Consider the following 13667-nt stretch of genomic DNA (forward strand, 5'->3'; position numbering starts at 1 on the left):
GTCACACCCTTGCCGGGATTCGAACCCGGGACCTTTGAATTAGAAGTCCAGCGCGCTAGCCTCTGCGCTACAAGGGCTGCGTTGGTTATATAGATGGAATATATGGGAATTTAAGTTATTGCTATACGTAAGTCAAACTTTTACACATGAACAGACAAAATAAACCAAGCACTCTATTATAGTCACACCCTTGCCGGGATTCGAACCCGGGACCATTGGATTAGAAGTCCAACGCGCTATCCTCTGCGCTACAAGGGCTGCGTTGGTTATCTAGATGGAATGTATGGAAATTTAAGTTATTGCTATATGTAAGTCAAAGTTTTATACAAGAACAGACAAAATAAACCAAGCAGTCTATTATAGTCACACCCTTGCCGGGATTCGAAACCGGGACCTTTGGATTAGAAGTCCAACGCGCTATCCTCTGCGCTACAAGGGCTGCGTTGGTTATCTAAATGGAATGTATGGGAATTTAAGTTATTGCTGTACGTATGTCAATGTTTCAAACAACAACAGACAAAATAAACCACACACTCTATTGGCACTACATCCTTGCCGGAATCTCTGGATTTGAAGTCCAACGCGCTATCCTTTTCTCCAGAAGGACTGCGTTGGTTATCTAGATGGAATGTATGGGAATTTAAGTTATTGCTATACGTAAGTCAAACTTTTACACATGAACAGACAAAATAAACCAAACACTCTATTATAGTCACACCCTTGCCGGGATTCGAACCCGGGACCTTTGAATTAGAAGTCCAGCGCGCTAGCCTCTGCGCTAAGAGGGCTGCGTTGGTTATCTAGATGGAATATATGGAAATTTAAGTTATTGCTATACGTAAGTCAAACTTTTACACATGAACAGACAAAATAAACCCAATACTCTATTATAATCACACCCTTGCCGGGATTCGAACCCGGGACCTTTGGATTAGAAGTCCAACGCGCTATCCTCTGCGCTACAACGTCTGCGTTGTTTATCTAGATGGAATATATGGGAATTTAAGTTATTGCTATACGTATGTCAAACTTTTACACATGAACAGACAAAATAAACCAAACACTCTATTATAGTCACACCCTTGCCGGGATTCGAACCCGGGACCTTTGGATTAGAAGTCCAAAGCGCTATCCTCTGCGCTACAAGGTCTGCGTGGTTTATCTAGATGGAATGTATGGGAATTTAAGTTATTGCTATACGTAAGTCAAAGTTTTATACAAGAACAGACAAAATAAACCAAGCAGTCTATTATAGTCACACCCTTGCCGGGATTCGAACCCGGGACCTTTGGATTAGAAGTCCAACGCGCTATCCTCTGCGCTACAAGGTCTGCGTTGTTTATCTAGATGGAATGTATGGGAATTTAAGTTATTGCTATACGTAAGTCAAAGTTTTATACAAGAACAGACAAAATAAACCAAGCAGTCTATTATAGTCACACCCTTGCCGGGATTCGAACCCGGGACCTTTGGATTAGAAGTCCAACGCGCTATCCTCTGCGCTACAAGAGCTGCGTTGGTTATCTAAATGGAATGTATGGGAATTTAAGTTATTGCTGTACGTATGTCAAAGTTTCAAACAACAACAGACAAAATAACCACACACTCTATTGGCACTACATCCTTGCCGGAATCTCTGGATTTGAAGTCCAACGCGCTATCCTTTTCTCCAGAAGGACTGCGTTGGTTATCTAGATGGAATGTAAGGGAATTTAAGTTATTGCTATACGTAAGTCAAAGTTTTACACAAGAACAGACAAAATAAACCAAGCAGTCTATTACAGTCACACCCTTGCCGGGGTTCGAACCCGGGACCTTTGGATTAGAAATCCAACGCGCTATCCTCTGCGCTATAAAGGCTGCGTTGGTTATCTAGTTGGAATGTATGGGAATTTAAGTTATTGCTATACGTAAGTCAAAGTTTTACACAAGAACAGACAAAAAAAACCAAACACTCTATTATAGTCACACCCATGCCGGGATTCGAACCCGGGACCTTTGGATTAGAAGTCCAACGCGCTATCCTCTGCGCTACAAGGGCTGCGTTGGTTATCTAGATGGAATGTATGGGAATTTAAGTTATTGCTATACGTAAGTCAAAGTTTTACACAAGAACAGACAAAATAAACCAAACACTCTATTATAGTCACACCCTTGCCGGGATTTGAACCCGGGACCTTTGGATTAGAAGTCCAACGCGCTATCCTCTGCGCTACAAGGGCTGCGTTGGTTATCTAGATTGAATGTAAGGGAATATAAGTTATTCCTATACACAAGTGAAAGTTTTAAACAACAACAGACAAAACCACCCACACACTCTATTAGCGTCACACCATTGCCGGGATTCGAAACCGGGCCTTTGGATTAGAAGTCCAACGCGCTATCCTCTGCGCTACAATGGCTGCGTTGGTTATCTAGATGGAATGTATGGGAATTTAAGTTATTGCTATACGTAAGTCAAACTTTTACACATGAACAGGCAAAATAAACCAAACACTCTATTAGCGACACACCCTTGCAGGGATTCGAACCCGGGACCTTTGGATTAAAAATCCAACGCGCTATCCTCTGCGTTACAAGGGCTGCGTTGGTTATCTAGATGGAATGTATGGGAATTTAAGTTATTGCTATACGTAAGTCAAACTTTTACACGTGAACAGACAAAAACAAACCAAACACTCTATTATAGTCACACCCTTGCCGGGATTTGAACCCGGGACCTTTGGATTAGAAGTCCAACGCGCTATCCTCTGCGCTACAAGGGCTGCGTTGGTTATCTAGATGGAATATATGGGAATTTAAGTTATTGCTATACGTAAGTCAAACCTTTACACATGAACAGACAAAATAAACCAAACATTCTATTATAGTCACACCCTTGCCGGGATTCGAACCCGGGACCTTTGGATTAGAAGTCCAACGCGCTATCCTCTGCGCTACATGGGCTGCGTTGTTTATCTAGATGGAATGTATGGGAATTTAAGTTATTGCTATACGTAAGTCAAACGTTAACACATGAACAGACAAAATAAACCAAACACTCTATTATAGTCACACCCTTGCCGGGACTCGAACCCGGGACCTTTGAATTAGAAGTCCAGCGCGCTAGCCTCTGCGCTACAAGGGCTGCGTTGGTTATCGCGATGGAATGTATGGGAATTTAAGTTATTGCTATACGTAAGTCAAACTTTTACACATGAACAGACAAAAACAAACCAAACATTCTATTATAGTCACACCCTTGCCGGGATTCGAACCCGGGACCTTTGGATTAGAAGTCCAACGCGCTATCCTCTGCGCTACATGGGCTGCGTTGTTTATCTAGATGGAATGTATGGGAATTTAAGTTATTGCTATACGTAAGTCAAACTTTTACACATGAACAGACAAAATAAACCAAACACTCTATTATAGTCACACCCTTGCCGGGATTCGAACCCGGGACCTTTGACTTAGAAGTCCAGCGCGCTAGCCTCTGCGCTACAAGCGCTCCGTAGGTTATCTAGATGAAATATATATGGGAATTTAAGTTATTGCTATACGTAAGTCAAACTTTTACACATGAACAAACAAAATAAACCAAACACTCTATTATAGTCACACCCTTGCCGGGATTCGAACCCGGGACCTTTGGATTAGAAGTCCAACGCGCTATCCTCTGCGCTACAAGGGCTACGTTGGTTATGTAGATGGAATGTATGGGAATTTAAGTTATTACTATACGTAAGTCAAAGATTTACACAAGAACATACAAAATAAACCAAACACTCTATTTTAGTCACACCCTTGGCGGGATTCGAACCCGGGACCTTTGGATTAGAAGTCCAACGCGCTATCCTCTGCGCTACAAGGGCTGCGTTGGTTATCTAGATTGAATGTAAGGGAATATAAGTTATTCCTATACACAAGTGAAAGTTTTAAACAACAACAGACAAAATCACCTACACACTCTATTAGCGTCACACTATTGCCGGGATTCGAAACCGGGCCTTTGGATTAGAAGTCCAACGCGCTATCCTCTGCGCTACAAGGGCTGCGTTGGTTATCTAGATGGAATGTATGGGAATTTAAGTTATTGCTATACGTAAGTCAAACTTTTACACATGAACAGACAAAATAAACCAAACACTCTATTATAGTCACACCCTTGCCGGGATTCGAACCCGGGACCTTTCGATTAAAAATCCAACGCGCTATCCTCTGCGTTACATGGGCTGCGTTGGTTATCGAGATGGAATGTATGGGAATTTAAGTTATTGCTATACGTAAGTCAAACTTTTACACATGAACAGACAAAAACAAACTAACACTCTATTATAGTCACACCCTTGCCGGGATTTGAACCCGGGACCTTTGGATTAGAAGTCCAACGCGCTATCCTCTGCGCTACAAGGGCTGCGTTGGTTACCTAGATGGAATATATGGGAATTTAAGTTATTGCTATACGTAAGTCAAACCTTTACACATGAACAGACAAAATAAACCAAACATTCTATTATAGTCACACCCTTGCCGGGATTCGAACCCGGGACCTTTGGATTAGAAGTCCAACGCGCTATCCTCTGCACTACAAGGGCCGCGTTGGTTATCTAGATTGAATGTAAGAGAATATAAGTTATTCCTATACACAAGTGAAAGTTTTAAACAACAACAGACAAAATCACCCACGCACTCTATTAGCGTCACACCATTGCCGGGATTCGAAACCGGGCCTTTGGATTAGAAGTCCAACGCGCTATCCTCTGCGCTACAAGGGCTGCGTTGATTATCTAGATGGAATGTATGGGAATTTAAGTTATTGCTATACGTAAGTCAAACTTTTACACATGAACAGACAAAATAAACCAAACACTCTATTATAGTCACACCCTTGCCGGGATTCGAACCCGGGACCTTTGAATTAGAAGTCCAGCGCGCTAGCCTCTGCGCTACAAGCGCTCCGTTGGTTATCTAGATGAAATATATATGGGAATTTAAGTTATTGCTATACGTAAGTCAAACTTTTACACATGAACAGACAAAATAAACCAAACACTCTATTATAGTCACACCCTTGCCGGGATTCGAACCCGGGACCTTTGGATTAGAAGTCCAACGCGCTATCCTCTGCGCTACAAGGTCTGCGTTGTTTATCTAGATGGAATGTATGGGAATTTAAGTTATTACTATACATAAGTCAAAGTTTTATACAAGAACAGACAAAATAAACCAAGCAGTCTATTATAGTCACACCCTTGCCGGGATTCGAACCCGGGACCTTTGGATTAGAAGTCCAACGCGCTATCCTCTGCGCTACAAGGGCTGCGTTGGTTACCTAGATGGAATATATGGGAATTTAAGTTATTGCTATACGTAAGTCAAACCTTTACACATGAACAGACAAAATAAACCAAACATTCTATTATAGTCACACCCTTGCCGGGATTCGAACCCGGGACCTTTGGATTAGAAGTCCAACGCGCTATCCTCTGCGTTACATGGGCTGCGTTGGTTATCGAGATGGAATGTATGGGAATTTAAGTTATTGCTATACGTAAGTCAAACTTTTACACATGAACAGACAAAAACAAACTAACACTCTATTATAGTCACACCCTTGCCGGGATTTGAACCCGGGACCTTTGGATTAGAAGTCCAACGCGCTATCCTCTGCGCTACAAGGGCTGCGTTGGTTACCTAGATGGAATATATGGGAATTTAAGTTATTGCTATACGTAAGTCAAACCTTTACACATGAACAGACAAAATAAACCAAACATTCTATTATAGTCACACCCTTGCCGGGATTCGAACCCGGGACCTTTGGATTAGAAGTCCAACGCGCTATCCTCTGCACTACAAGGGCCGCGTTGGTTATCTAGATTGAATGTAAGAGAATATAAGTTATTCCTATACACAAGTGAAAGTTTTAAACAACAACAGACAAAATCACCCACGCACTCTATTAGCGTCACACCATTGCCGGGATTCGAAACCGGGCCTTTGGATTAGAAGTCCAACGCGCTATCCTCTGCGCTACAAGGGCTGCGTTGGTTATCTAGATGGAATGTATGGGAATTTAAGTTATTGCTATACGTAAGTCAAACTTTTACACATGAACAGACAAAATAAACCAAACACTCTATTATAGTCACACCCTTGCCGGGATTCGAACCCGGGACCTTTGAATTAGAAGTCCAGCGCGCTAGCCTCTGCGCTACAAGCGCTCCGTTGGTTATCTAGATGAAATATATATGGGAATTTAAGTTATTGCTATACGTAAGTCAAACTTTTACACATGAACAGACAAAATAAACCAAACACTCTATTATAGTCACACCCTTGCCGGGATTCGAACCCGGGACCTTTGGATTAGAAGTCCAACGCGCTATCCTCTGCGCTACAAGGTCTGCGTTGTTTATCTAGATGGAATGTATGGGAATTTAAGTTATTACTATACATAAGTCAAAGTTTTATACAAGAACAGACAAAATAAACCAAGCAGTCTATTATAGTCACACCCTTGCCGGGATTCGAACCCGGGACCTTTGGATTAGAAGTCCAACGCGCTATCCTCTGCGCTACAAGGGCTGCGTTGGTTACCTAGATGGAATATATGGGAATTTAAGTTATTGCTATACGTAAGTCAAACCTTTACACATGAACAGACAAAATAAACCAAACATTCTATTATAGTCACACCCTTGCCGGGATTCGAACCCGGGACCTTTGGATTAGAAGTCCAACGCGCTATCCTCTGCGCTACAAGGGCCGCGTTGGTTATCTAGATTGAATGTAAGAGAATATAAGTTATTCCTGTACACAAGTGAAAGTTTTAAACAACAACAGACAAAATCACCCACGCACTCTATTAGCGTCACACCATTGCCGGGATTCGAAACCGGGCCTTTGGATTAGAAGTCCAACGCGCTATCCTCTGCGCTACAAGGGCTGCGTTGGTTATCTAGATGGAATGTATGGGAATTTAAGTTATTGCTATACGTAAGTCAAACTTTTACACATGAACAGACAAAATAAACCAAACACTCTATTATAGTCACACCCTTGCCGGGATTCGAACCCGGGACCTTTGAATTAGAAGTCCAGCGCGCTAGCCTCTGCGCTACAAGCGCTCCGTTGGTTATCTAGATGAAATATATATGGGAATTTAAGTTATTGCTATACGTAAGTCAAACTTTTACACATGAACAGACAAAATAAACCAAACACTCTATTATAGTCACACCCTTGCCGGGATTCGAACCCGGGACCTTTGGATTAGAAGTCCAACGCGCTATCCTCTGCGCTACAAGGTCTGCGTTGTTTATCTAGATGGAATGTATGGGAATTTAAGTTATTACTATACATAAGTCAAAGTTTTATACAAGAACAGACAAAATAAACCAAGCAGTCTATTATAGTCACACCCTTGCCGGGATTCGAACCCGGGACCTTTGGATTAGAAGTCCAACGCGCTATCCTCTGCGCTACAAGGGCTGCGTTGGTTATCTAAATGGAATGTATGGGAATTTAAGTTATTGCTGTACGTAAGTAGAAGTTTTACACAAGAACAGACAAAATAAACCAAGCAGTCTATTACAGTCACTTCCTTGCCGGGGTTCGAACCCGGGACCTTTGGATTAGAAATCCAACGCGCTATCCTCTGCGCTATAAGGGCTGCGTTGGTTATCTAGATGGAATGTATGGGAATTTAAGTTATTGCTATACGTAAGTCAAAGTTTTACACAAAAACTGACAAAATAAACCAAACACTCTATTATAATCACACCCTCCGGGATTCGAACCCGGGACCTTTGGATTAGAAGTCCAACGCGCTATCCTCTGCGCTACTAGGGCTTCATTGGTTATTAAGATGGAATGTATGGGAATTTAAGTTATTGCTATACGTAAGTAGAAGTTTTACACAAGAACAGAAAAAATAAACCAAACACTCTATTATAGTCAACCCTTGCCGGGATTCGAAACCGGGACCTTAGGATTAGAAGTCCAACGCGCTATCCTCTGCGCTACAAGGGCTGCGTTGGTTATCTAGATGGAATGTATGGGAATTTAAGTTATTGCTATACGTAAGTCAAAGTTTTACACAAGAACAGACAAAATAAACCAAACACTCTATTATAGTGACACCCTTAACGGGATTCGAACCCGGGACCTTTGGATTAGAAGTCCAACGCGCATTCCTCTGCGCTACAAGGGCTGCGTTGGTTATCTTGATGGAATGTATGGGAATTTAAGTTATTGCTATACGTAAGTCAAAGTTTTACACAAGAACAGACAAAATAAACCAAACACTCTATTATAGTCACACCCTTGCCGGGATTCGAACCCGGGACCTTTGGATTAGAAGTCCAACGCGCTATCCTCTGCCCTACAAGGGCTGCGTTGGTTATCTTGATGGAATGTATGGGAATTTAAGGTATTGCTATACGTAAGTCAAAGTTTTACACAAGAACAGACAAAAAAAACCAAACACTCTATTATAGTCAACCCTTGCCTGGATTCGAAACCGGGACCTTAGGATTAGAAGTCCAACGCGCTATCCTCTGCGCTACAAGGGCTGCGTTGGTTATCTAGATGGAATGGATGGGAATTTAAGTTATTGCTATACGTAAGTCAAAGTTTTACACAAGAACAGACAAAATAAACCAAACACTCTATTATAGTGACACCCTTAACGGGATTCGAACCCGGGACCTTTGGATTAGAAGTCCAACGCGCTATCCTCTGCGCTACAAGGGCTGCGTTGGTTATTTAGATGGAATGTATGGGAATTTAAGTTATTGCTATACGTAAGTCAAAGTTTTACACAAGAACAGACAAGATAAACCAAACACTCTATTATAGTGACACTCTTGCCGAGATTCGAACCCGGGACCTTTGGATTAGAAGTCCAACGCGCATTCCTCTGCGCTACAAGGGCTGCGTTGGTTATCTTGATGGAATGTATGGGAATTTAAGGTATTGCTATACGTAAGTCAAAGTTTTACACAAGAACAGACAAAATAAACCAACCAGTCTATTATAGTCACACCCTTGCCGGGGTTCGAACCCGGACCTTTGGATTAGAAGTCCAACGCGCTATCCTCTGCGCTACAAGGGCTGCGTTGGTTATCTAGATGGAATGTATGGGAATTTAAGTTATTGCTATACGTAAGTCAAAGTTTTACACAAGAACAGACAAAATAAACCAACCAGTCTATTATAGTCACACCCTTGCTGGGGTTCGAACCCGGACCTTTGGATTAGAAGTCCAACGCGCTATCCTCTGCGCTACAAGGGCTGCGTTGGTTATCTAGATGGAATGTATGGGAATTTAAGTTATTGCTATACGTAAGTCAAAGTTTTACACAAGAACAGACAAAATAAACCAAACACTCTATTATAGTCACACCCTTGCCGGGATTTGAACCCGGGACCTTTGGATTAGAAGTCCAACGCGCTATCCTCTGCGCTACAAGGGCTGCGTTGGCTATCTAGATGGAATATATGGGAATTTAAGTTATTGCTATACGTAAGTCAAACTTTTACAAATGAACAGACAAAATAAACCAAACACTCTATTATAGTCACACCCTTGCCGGGATTCGAACCCGGGACCTTTGGATTAGAAGTCCAGCGCGCTAGCCTCTGCGCTACAAGGGCTGCGTTGGTTATCTAGATGGAATATATGGGATATTAAGTTATTGCTATACGTAAGTCAAACTTTTACACATGAACAGACAAAATAAACCAAACACTCTATTATAGTCACATCCTTGCCGGGATTCGAACCCGGGACCTTTGGATTAGAAGTCCAACGTGCTATCCTCTGCGCTACAAGGGCTGCGTTGGTTATCTAGATTGAATGTAAGGGAATATAAGTTATTCCTATACACAAGTGAAAGTTTTAAACAACAACAGACAAAATAAACCAAACACTCTATTATAGTCACACCCTTGCCGGGATTCGAACCCGGGACCTTTGGATTAGAAGTCCAACGTGCTATCCTCTGCGCTACAAGGGCTGCGTTGGTTATCTAGATTGAATGTAAGGGGATATAAGTTATTCCTATACACAAGTGAAAGTTTTAAACAACAACAGACAAAATAACCCACACACTCTATTAGCGTCACATCCTTGCAGGGATTCGAACCCGGGACCTTTGGATTAAAAATCCAACGCGCTATCCTCTGCGCTACAAGGGCTGCGTTGGTTATCTAGATTGAATGTAAGGGAATATAAATTATTCCTATACACAAGTGAAAGTTTTAAACAACAACAGACAAAATCACCCACACACTCTATTAGCGTCACACCATTGCCGGGATTCGAAACCAGGCCTTTGGATTAGAAGTCCAACGCGCTATCCTCTGCTCTACAAGGGCTGCGTTGGTTATCTAGATGGAATGTATGGGAATTTAAGTTATTGCTATACGTAAGTCAAAGTTTTACACAAGAACAGACAAAATAAACCAACCAGTCTATTATAGTCACACCCTTGCCGGGGTTCGAACCCGGACCTTTGGATTAGAAGTCCAACGCGCTATCCTCTGCGCTACAAGGGCTACGTTGGTTATCTAGATGGAATGTATGGGAATTTAAGTTATTGCTATACGTAAGTCAAAGTTTTACACAAGAACAGACAAAATAAACCAAACACTCTATTATAGTCACACCCTTGCCGGGATTTGAACCCGGGACCTTTGGATTAGAAGTCCAACGCGCTATCCTCTGCGCTACAAGGGCTGCGTTGGCTATCTAGATGGAATATATAGGAATTTAAGTTATTGCTATACGTAAGTCAAACTTTTACAAATGAACAGACAAAATAAACCAAACACTCTATTATTGTCACACCCTTGCCGGGATTCGAACCCGGGACCTTTGGATTAGAAGTCCAACGCGCTATCCTCTGCGCTTCAAGGGCTGCTTTGGTTATCTAGATGGAATGTATGGGAATTTAAGTTATTGCTATACGTAAGTCAAAGTTTTACACAAGAACATACAAAATAAACCAAACATTCTATTTTAGTCACACCCTTGGCGGGATTCGAACCCGGGACCTTTGGATTAGAAGTCCAACGCGCTATCCTCTGCGCTACAAGGGCTGCGTTGGTTATCTAGATTGAATGTAAGGGAATATAAGTTATTCCTATACACAAGTGAAAGTTTTAAACAACAACAGACAAAATCACCCACACACTCTATTAGCGTCACACCATTGCCATGATTCGAAACCGGGCCTTTGGATTAGAAGTCCAACGCGCTATCCTCTGCTCTACAAGGGCTGCGTTGGTTATCTAGATGGAACGTATGGGAATTTAAGTTATTGCTATACGTAAGTCAAACTTTTACACATGAACAGACAAAATAAACCAAACACTCTATTATAGTCACACCCTTGCCGGGATTCGAACCCGGGACCTTTGAATTAGAAGTCCAGCGCGCTAGCCTCTGCGCTACAAGGGCTGCGTTGGTTATCTAGATGGAATATATGGGATATTAAGTTATTGCTATACGTAAGTCAAACTTTTACTCATGAACAGACAAAATAAACCAAACACTCTATTATAGTCACACCCTTGCCGGGATTCGAACTCGGGACCTTTGGATTAGAAGTCCAACGTGCTATCCTCTGCGCTACAAGGGCTGCGTTGGTTATCTAGATTGAATGTAAGGGAATATAAGTTATTCCTATACACAAGTGAAAGTTTTAAACAACAACAGACAAAATAACCCACACACTCTATTAGCGTCACATCCTTGCAGGGATTCGAACCCGGGACCTTTGGATTAAAAATCCAACGCGCTATCCTCTGCGCTACAAGGGCTGCGTTGGTTATCTAGATTGAATGTAAGGGAATATAAGGTATTCCTATACAAGTGAAAGTTTTAAACAACAACACACAAAATCACATACACACTCTATTAGCGTCACACCATTGCCGGGATTCGAAACCGGGACCTTTGGATTAGAAGTCCAACGCGCTATCCTCTGCGCTACAAGGGCTGCGTTGGTTATCTAGATGGAATGTATGGGAATTTAAGTTATTGCTATACGTAAGTCAAACTTTTACACATGAACAGACAAAATAAACCAAACACTCTATTATAGTCACACCCTTGCCGGGATTCGAACCTAGGACCTTTGGATTAGAAGTCCAATGCGCTATCCTCTGCGCTACAAGGGCTACGTTGGTTATCTAGATGGAATGTATGGGAATTTAAGTTATTGCTATACGTAAGTCAAAGTTTTACACAAGAACATACAAAATAAACCAAACACTCTATTTTAGTCACACCCTTGCCGGGGTTCGAACCCGGGACCTTTGGATTAGAAGTCCAACGCGCTATCCTCTGCGCTATAAGGGCTGCGTTGGTTATCTAGATGGAATGTATGGGAATTTAAGTTATTGCTATACGTAAGTCAAAGTTTTACACAAAAACAGACAAAATAAACCAAACACTATATTATAGTCATACCTTTGCCGGGATTCGAACCCGGGACCTTTGGATTAGAAGTCCAACGCGCTATCCTCTGCGCTACTAGGGCTTCATTGGTTATCTAGATGGAATGTATGGGAATTTAAGTTATTGCTGTACGTATGTCAAAGTTTTAAACAACAACAGACAAAATAAACCACACACTCTATTGGCGTTACATCCTTGCCGGAATCTCTGGATTTGAAGCCCAACGCGCTATCCTTTTCTCTAGAAGGACTGCGTTGGTTATCTAGATGGAATGTATGGGAATTTAAGTTATTGCTATACGTAAGTCAAAGTTTTACACAAGAACAGACAAAATAAACCAAACACTCTATTATAGTGACACCCTTGCCGGGATTCGAACCCGGGACCTTAGGATTAGAAGTCCAACGCGCTACCCTCTGCGCTACAAGGGCTGCGTTGGTTATCTAGATGGAATGTATGGGAATTTAAGTTATTGCTGTACGTATGTCAAAGTTTTAAACAACAACAGACAAAATAAACCACACACTCTATTGGCGTTACATCCTTGCCGGAATCTCTGGATTTGAAGCCCAACGCGCTGTCCTTTTCTCTAGAAGGACTGCGTTGGTTATCTAGATGGAATGTATGGGAATTTAAGTTATTGCTATACGTAAGTCAAAGTTTTACACAAGAACAGACAAAATAAACCAAACACTCTATTATAGTGACACCCTTGCCGGTATTCGAACCCGGGACCTTTGGATTAGAAGTCCAACGCGCTATCCTCTGCGCTACAAGGGCTGCGTTGGTTATCTAGATTGAATGTAAGGGAATATAAGTTATTCCTATACACAAGTGAAAGTTTTAAACAACAACAGACAAAATCACCCACACACTCTATTAGCGTCACACCATTGCCGGGATTCGAAACCGGGCCTTTGGATTAGAAGTCCAACGCGCTATCCTCTGCTCTACAAGGGCTGCGTTGGTTATCTAGATGGAATGTATGGAAATTTAAGTTATTGCTATACGTAAGTCAAACTTTTACACATGAACAGACAAAATAAACCAAACACTCTATTATAGTCACACCCTTGCCGGGATTCGAACCCGGGACCTTTGAATTAGAAGTCCAGCGCGCTAGCCTCTGCGCTACAAGGGCTGCGTTGGTTATCTAGATGGAATATATGGGAATTTAAGTTATTGCTATACGTAAGTCAAACTTTTACACATGAAC

At 41.9% G+C, this 13667-nt stretch overlaps 65 non-coding genes across 65 annotated transcripts; all 65 read right to left on the reverse strand.

The window, feature by feature from the left end:
- Positions 1-4: 4 nt before the first annotated feature.
- On the reverse strand, positions 5-77 carry Trnar-ucu (transfer RNA arginine (anticodon UCU)). Its single transcript has one exon. It is a non-coding gene; the product is annotated as a tRNA-Arg (tRNA).
- Positions 78-185: 108 nt separating this feature from the next.
- Positions 186-258, reverse strand: Trnar-ucu (transfer RNA arginine (anticodon UCU)). The gene has a single exon. It is a non-coding gene; the product is annotated as a tRNA-Arg (tRNA).
- Positions 259-366: 108 nt separating this feature from the next.
- Positions 367-439, reverse strand: Trnar-ucu (transfer RNA arginine (anticodon UCU)). The gene has a single exon. It is a non-coding gene; the product is annotated as a tRNA-Arg (tRNA).
- A 276-nt stretch (positions 440-715) lies between these two features.
- Positions 716-788, reverse strand: Trnar-ucu (transfer RNA arginine (anticodon UCU)). The gene has a single exon. It is a non-coding gene; the product is annotated as a tRNA-Arg (tRNA).
- Positions 789-896: 108 nt separating this feature from the next.
- On the reverse strand, positions 897-969 carry Trnar-ucu (transfer RNA arginine (anticodon UCU)). Its single transcript has one exon. It is a non-coding gene; the product is annotated as a tRNA-Arg (tRNA).
- Positions 970-1077: 108 nt separating this feature from the next.
- Positions 1078-1150, reverse strand: Trnar-ucu (transfer RNA arginine (anticodon UCU)). The gene has a single exon. It is a non-coding gene; the product is annotated as a tRNA-Arg (tRNA).
- Positions 1151-1258: 108 nt separating this feature from the next.
- Trnar-ucu (transfer RNA arginine (anticodon UCU)) lies at positions 1259-1331 on the reverse strand. Its single transcript has one exon. It is a non-coding gene; the product is annotated as a tRNA-Arg (tRNA).
- A 108-nt stretch (positions 1332-1439) lies between these two features.
- Positions 1440-1512, reverse strand: Trnar-ucu (transfer RNA arginine (anticodon UCU)). Its single transcript has one exon. It is a non-coding gene; the product is annotated as a tRNA-Arg (tRNA).
- A 275-nt stretch (positions 1513-1787) lies between these two features.
- Trnar-ucu (transfer RNA arginine (anticodon UCU)) lies at positions 1788-1860 on the reverse strand. Its single transcript has one exon. It is a non-coding gene; the product is annotated as a tRNA-Arg (tRNA).
- Positions 1861-1968: 108 nt separating this feature from the next.
- Trnar-ucu (transfer RNA arginine (anticodon UCU)) lies at positions 1969-2041 on the reverse strand. The gene has a single exon. It is a non-coding gene; the product is annotated as a tRNA-Arg (tRNA).
- Positions 2042-2149: 108 nt separating this feature from the next.
- Positions 2150-2222, reverse strand: Trnar-ucu (transfer RNA arginine (anticodon UCU)). Its single transcript has one exon. It is a non-coding gene; the product is annotated as a tRNA-Arg (tRNA).
- A 108-nt stretch (positions 2223-2330) lies between these two features.
- Positions 2331-2402, reverse strand: Trnar-ucu (transfer RNA arginine (anticodon UCU)). The gene has a single exon. It is a non-coding gene; the product is annotated as a tRNA-Arg (tRNA).
- Positions 2403-2692: 290 nt separating this feature from the next.
- On the reverse strand, positions 2693-2765 carry Trnar-ucu (transfer RNA arginine (anticodon UCU)). Its single transcript has one exon. It is a non-coding gene; the product is annotated as a tRNA-Arg (tRNA).
- Positions 2766-2873: 108 nt separating this feature from the next.
- Trnar-ucu (transfer RNA arginine (anticodon UCU)) lies at positions 2874-2946 on the reverse strand. The gene has a single exon. It is a non-coding gene; the product is annotated as a tRNA-Arg (tRNA).
- Positions 2947-3054: 108 nt separating this feature from the next.
- Positions 3055-3127, reverse strand: Trnar-ucu (transfer RNA arginine (anticodon UCU)). The gene has a single exon. It is a non-coding gene; the product is annotated as a tRNA-Arg (tRNA).
- Positions 3128-3236: 109 nt separating this feature from the next.
- Positions 3237-3309, reverse strand: Trnar-ucu (transfer RNA arginine (anticodon UCU)). The gene has a single exon. It is a non-coding gene; the product is annotated as a tRNA-Arg (tRNA).
- Positions 3310-3600: 291 nt separating this feature from the next.
- On the reverse strand, positions 3601-3673 carry Trnar-ucu (transfer RNA arginine (anticodon UCU)). Its single transcript has one exon. It is a non-coding gene; the product is annotated as a tRNA-Arg (tRNA).
- Positions 3674-3781: 108 nt separating this feature from the next.
- On the reverse strand, positions 3782-3854 carry Trnar-ucu (transfer RNA arginine (anticodon UCU)). The gene has a single exon. It is a non-coding gene; the product is annotated as a tRNA-Arg (tRNA).
- A 108-nt stretch (positions 3855-3962) lies between these two features.
- Positions 3963-4034, reverse strand: Trnar-ucu (transfer RNA arginine (anticodon UCU)). The gene has a single exon. It is a non-coding gene; the product is annotated as a tRNA-Arg (tRNA).
- A 289-nt stretch (positions 4035-4323) lies between these two features.
- Trnar-ucu (transfer RNA arginine (anticodon UCU)) lies at positions 4324-4396 on the reverse strand. Its single transcript has one exon. It is a non-coding gene; the product is annotated as a tRNA-Arg (tRNA).
- A 108-nt stretch (positions 4397-4504) lies between these two features.
- Trnar-ucu (transfer RNA arginine (anticodon UCU)) lies at positions 4505-4577 on the reverse strand. The gene has a single exon. It is a non-coding gene; the product is annotated as a tRNA-Arg (tRNA).
- A 108-nt stretch (positions 4578-4685) lies between these two features.
- Positions 4686-4757, reverse strand: Trnar-ucu (transfer RNA arginine (anticodon UCU)). The gene has a single exon. It is a non-coding gene; the product is annotated as a tRNA-Arg (tRNA).
- Positions 4758-4865: 108 nt separating this feature from the next.
- Positions 4866-4938, reverse strand: Trnar-ucu (transfer RNA arginine (anticodon UCU)). Its single transcript has one exon. It is a non-coding gene; the product is annotated as a tRNA-Arg (tRNA).
- Positions 4939-5048: 110 nt separating this feature from the next.
- On the reverse strand, positions 5049-5121 carry Trnar-ucu (transfer RNA arginine (anticodon UCU)). The gene has a single exon. It is a non-coding gene; the product is annotated as a tRNA-Arg (tRNA).
- Positions 5122-5229: 108 nt separating this feature from the next.
- Trnar-ucu (transfer RNA arginine (anticodon UCU)) lies at positions 5230-5302 on the reverse strand. Its single transcript has one exon. It is a non-coding gene; the product is annotated as a tRNA-Arg (tRNA).
- A 108-nt stretch (positions 5303-5410) lies between these two features.
- Trnar-ucu (transfer RNA arginine (anticodon UCU)) lies at positions 5411-5483 on the reverse strand. The gene has a single exon. It is a non-coding gene; the product is annotated as a tRNA-Arg (tRNA).
- A 108-nt stretch (positions 5484-5591) lies between these two features.
- Positions 5592-5664, reverse strand: Trnar-ucu (transfer RNA arginine (anticodon UCU)). The gene has a single exon. It is a non-coding gene; the product is annotated as a tRNA-Arg (tRNA).
- Positions 5665-5772: 108 nt separating this feature from the next.
- Trnar-ucu (transfer RNA arginine (anticodon UCU)) lies at positions 5773-5845 on the reverse strand. Its single transcript has one exon. It is a non-coding gene; the product is annotated as a tRNA-Arg (tRNA).
- A 108-nt stretch (positions 5846-5953) lies between these two features.
- On the reverse strand, positions 5954-6025 carry Trnar-ucu (transfer RNA arginine (anticodon UCU)). The gene has a single exon. It is a non-coding gene; the product is annotated as a tRNA-Arg (tRNA).
- A 108-nt stretch (positions 6026-6133) lies between these two features.
- On the reverse strand, positions 6134-6206 carry Trnar-ucu (transfer RNA arginine (anticodon UCU)). Its single transcript has one exon. It is a non-coding gene; the product is annotated as a tRNA-Arg (tRNA).
- A 110-nt stretch (positions 6207-6316) lies between these two features.
- Positions 6317-6389, reverse strand: Trnar-ucu (transfer RNA arginine (anticodon UCU)). Its single transcript has one exon. It is a non-coding gene; the product is annotated as a tRNA-Arg (tRNA).
- A 108-nt stretch (positions 6390-6497) lies between these two features.
- Positions 6498-6570, reverse strand: Trnar-ucu (transfer RNA arginine (anticodon UCU)). The gene has a single exon. It is a non-coding gene; the product is annotated as a tRNA-Arg (tRNA).
- A 108-nt stretch (positions 6571-6678) lies between these two features.
- Positions 6679-6751, reverse strand: Trnar-ucu (transfer RNA arginine (anticodon UCU)). The gene has a single exon. It is a non-coding gene; the product is annotated as a tRNA-Arg (tRNA).
- Positions 6752-6859: 108 nt separating this feature from the next.
- On the reverse strand, positions 6860-6931 carry Trnar-ucu (transfer RNA arginine (anticodon UCU)). The gene has a single exon. It is a non-coding gene; the product is annotated as a tRNA-Arg (tRNA).
- Positions 6932-7039: 108 nt separating this feature from the next.
- Trnar-ucu (transfer RNA arginine (anticodon UCU)) lies at positions 7040-7112 on the reverse strand. Its single transcript has one exon. It is a non-coding gene; the product is annotated as a tRNA-Arg (tRNA).
- Positions 7113-7222: 110 nt separating this feature from the next.
- Trnar-ucu (transfer RNA arginine (anticodon UCU)) lies at positions 7223-7295 on the reverse strand. Its single transcript has one exon. It is a non-coding gene; the product is annotated as a tRNA-Arg (tRNA).
- Positions 7296-7403: 108 nt separating this feature from the next.
- Positions 7404-7476, reverse strand: Trnar-ucu (transfer RNA arginine (anticodon UCU)). The gene has a single exon. It is a non-coding gene; the product is annotated as a tRNA-Arg (tRNA).
- A 106-nt stretch (positions 7477-7582) lies between these two features.
- Trnar-ucu (transfer RNA arginine (anticodon UCU)) lies at positions 7583-7657 on the reverse strand. The gene has a single exon. It is a non-coding gene; the product is annotated as a tRNA-Arg (tRNA).
- A 108-nt stretch (positions 7658-7765) lies between these two features.
- On the reverse strand, positions 7766-7836 carry Trnar-ucu (transfer RNA arginine (anticodon UCU)). Its single transcript has one exon. It is a non-coding gene; the product is annotated as a tRNA-Arg (tRNA).
- Positions 7837-7943: 107 nt separating this feature from the next.
- On the reverse strand, positions 7944-8016 carry Trnar-ucu (transfer RNA arginine (anticodon UCU)). The gene has a single exon. It is a non-coding gene; the product is annotated as a tRNA-Arg (tRNA).
- Positions 8017-8124: 108 nt separating this feature from the next.
- Trnar-ucu (transfer RNA arginine (anticodon UCU)) lies at positions 8125-8197 on the reverse strand. The gene has a single exon. It is a non-coding gene; the product is annotated as a tRNA-Arg (tRNA).
- A 108-nt stretch (positions 8198-8305) lies between these two features.
- Positions 8306-8378, reverse strand: Trnar-ucu (transfer RNA arginine (anticodon UCU)). Its single transcript has one exon. It is a non-coding gene; the product is annotated as a tRNA-Arg (tRNA).
- A 107-nt stretch (positions 8379-8485) lies between these two features.
- Trnar-ucu (transfer RNA arginine (anticodon UCU)) lies at positions 8486-8558 on the reverse strand. Its single transcript has one exon. It is a non-coding gene; the product is annotated as a tRNA-Arg (tRNA).
- Positions 8559-8666: 108 nt separating this feature from the next.
- On the reverse strand, positions 8667-8739 carry Trnar-ucu (transfer RNA arginine (anticodon UCU)). Its single transcript has one exon. It is a non-coding gene; the product is annotated as a tRNA-Arg (tRNA).
- Positions 8740-8847: 108 nt separating this feature from the next.
- Trnar-ucu (transfer RNA arginine (anticodon UCU)) lies at positions 8848-8920 on the reverse strand. Its single transcript has one exon. It is a non-coding gene; the product is annotated as a tRNA-Arg (tRNA).
- Positions 8921-9028: 108 nt separating this feature from the next.
- Positions 9029-9100, reverse strand: Trnar-ucu (transfer RNA arginine (anticodon UCU)). Its single transcript has one exon. It is a non-coding gene; the product is annotated as a tRNA-Arg (tRNA).
- A 108-nt stretch (positions 9101-9208) lies between these two features.
- Positions 9209-9280, reverse strand: Trnar-ucu (transfer RNA arginine (anticodon UCU)). Its single transcript has one exon. It is a non-coding gene; the product is annotated as a tRNA-Arg (tRNA).
- A 108-nt stretch (positions 9281-9388) lies between these two features.
- Positions 9389-9461, reverse strand: Trnar-ucu (transfer RNA arginine (anticodon UCU)). The gene has a single exon. It is a non-coding gene; the product is annotated as a tRNA-Arg (tRNA).
- A 108-nt stretch (positions 9462-9569) lies between these two features.
- Positions 9570-9642, reverse strand: Trnar-ucu (transfer RNA arginine (anticodon UCU)). Its single transcript has one exon. It is a non-coding gene; the product is annotated as a tRNA-Arg (tRNA).
- Positions 9643-9750: 108 nt separating this feature from the next.
- Trnar-ucu (transfer RNA arginine (anticodon UCU)) lies at positions 9751-9823 on the reverse strand. The gene has a single exon. It is a non-coding gene; the product is annotated as a tRNA-Arg (tRNA).
- A 108-nt stretch (positions 9824-9931) lies between these two features.
- Trnar-ucu (transfer RNA arginine (anticodon UCU)) lies at positions 9932-10004 on the reverse strand. Its single transcript has one exon. It is a non-coding gene; the product is annotated as a tRNA-Arg (tRNA).
- A 469-nt stretch (positions 10005-10473) lies between these two features.
- Trnar-ucu (transfer RNA arginine (anticodon UCU)) lies at positions 10474-10545 on the reverse strand. The gene has a single exon. It is a non-coding gene; the product is annotated as a tRNA-Arg (tRNA).
- Positions 10546-10653: 108 nt separating this feature from the next.
- On the reverse strand, positions 10654-10726 carry Trnar-ucu (transfer RNA arginine (anticodon UCU)). Its single transcript has one exon. It is a non-coding gene; the product is annotated as a tRNA-Arg (tRNA).
- A 108-nt stretch (positions 10727-10834) lies between these two features.
- Trnar-ucu (transfer RNA arginine (anticodon UCU)) lies at positions 10835-10907 on the reverse strand. Its single transcript has one exon. It is a non-coding gene; the product is annotated as a tRNA-Arg (tRNA).
- Positions 10908-11015: 108 nt separating this feature from the next.
- On the reverse strand, positions 11016-11088 carry Trnar-ucu (transfer RNA arginine (anticodon UCU)). The gene has a single exon. It is a non-coding gene; the product is annotated as a tRNA-Arg (tRNA).
- A 288-nt stretch (positions 11089-11376) lies between these two features.
- Trnar-ucu (transfer RNA arginine (anticodon UCU)) lies at positions 11377-11449 on the reverse strand. The gene has a single exon. It is a non-coding gene; the product is annotated as a tRNA-Arg (tRNA).
- Positions 11450-11557: 108 nt separating this feature from the next.
- Trnar-ucu (transfer RNA arginine (anticodon UCU)) lies at positions 11558-11630 on the reverse strand. Its single transcript has one exon. It is a non-coding gene; the product is annotated as a tRNA-Arg (tRNA).
- Positions 11631-11917: 287 nt separating this feature from the next.
- On the reverse strand, positions 11918-11990 carry Trnar-ucu (transfer RNA arginine (anticodon UCU)). Its single transcript has one exon. It is a non-coding gene; the product is annotated as a tRNA-Arg (tRNA).
- Positions 11991-12098: 108 nt separating this feature from the next.
- Trnar-ucu (transfer RNA arginine (anticodon UCU)) lies at positions 12099-12171 on the reverse strand. Its single transcript has one exon. It is a non-coding gene; the product is annotated as a tRNA-Arg (tRNA).
- A 108-nt stretch (positions 12172-12279) lies between these two features.
- On the reverse strand, positions 12280-12352 carry Trnar-ucu (transfer RNA arginine (anticodon UCU)). The gene has a single exon. It is a non-coding gene; the product is annotated as a tRNA-Arg (tRNA).
- A 108-nt stretch (positions 12353-12460) lies between these two features.
- On the reverse strand, positions 12461-12533 carry Trnar-ucu (transfer RNA arginine (anticodon UCU)). The gene has a single exon. It is a non-coding gene; the product is annotated as a tRNA-Arg (tRNA).
- Positions 12534-12809: 276 nt separating this feature from the next.
- Positions 12810-12882, reverse strand: Trnar-ucu (transfer RNA arginine (anticodon UCU)). The gene has a single exon. It is a non-coding gene; the product is annotated as a tRNA-Arg (tRNA).
- A 276-nt stretch (positions 12883-13158) lies between these two features.
- Positions 13159-13231, reverse strand: Trnar-ucu (transfer RNA arginine (anticodon UCU)). Its single transcript has one exon. It is a non-coding gene; the product is annotated as a tRNA-Arg (tRNA).
- A 108-nt stretch (positions 13232-13339) lies between these two features.
- Trnar-ucu (transfer RNA arginine (anticodon UCU)) lies at positions 13340-13411 on the reverse strand. The gene has a single exon. It is a non-coding gene; the product is annotated as a tRNA-Arg (tRNA).
- A 108-nt stretch (positions 13412-13519) lies between these two features.
- Trnar-ucu (transfer RNA arginine (anticodon UCU)) lies at positions 13520-13592 on the reverse strand. The gene has a single exon. It is a non-coding gene; the product is annotated as a tRNA-Arg (tRNA).
- Positions 13593-13667: the final 75 nt, after the last annotated feature.

Source organism: Argiope bruennichi, chromosome 5 (assembly GCF_947563725.1).
Source record: "Argiope bruennichi chromosome 5, qqArgBrue1.1, whole genome shotgun sequence".
Classification (NCBI taxonomy): domain Eukaryota; kingdom Metazoa; phylum Arthropoda; class Arachnida; order Araneae; family Araneidae; genus Argiope; species Argiope bruennichi.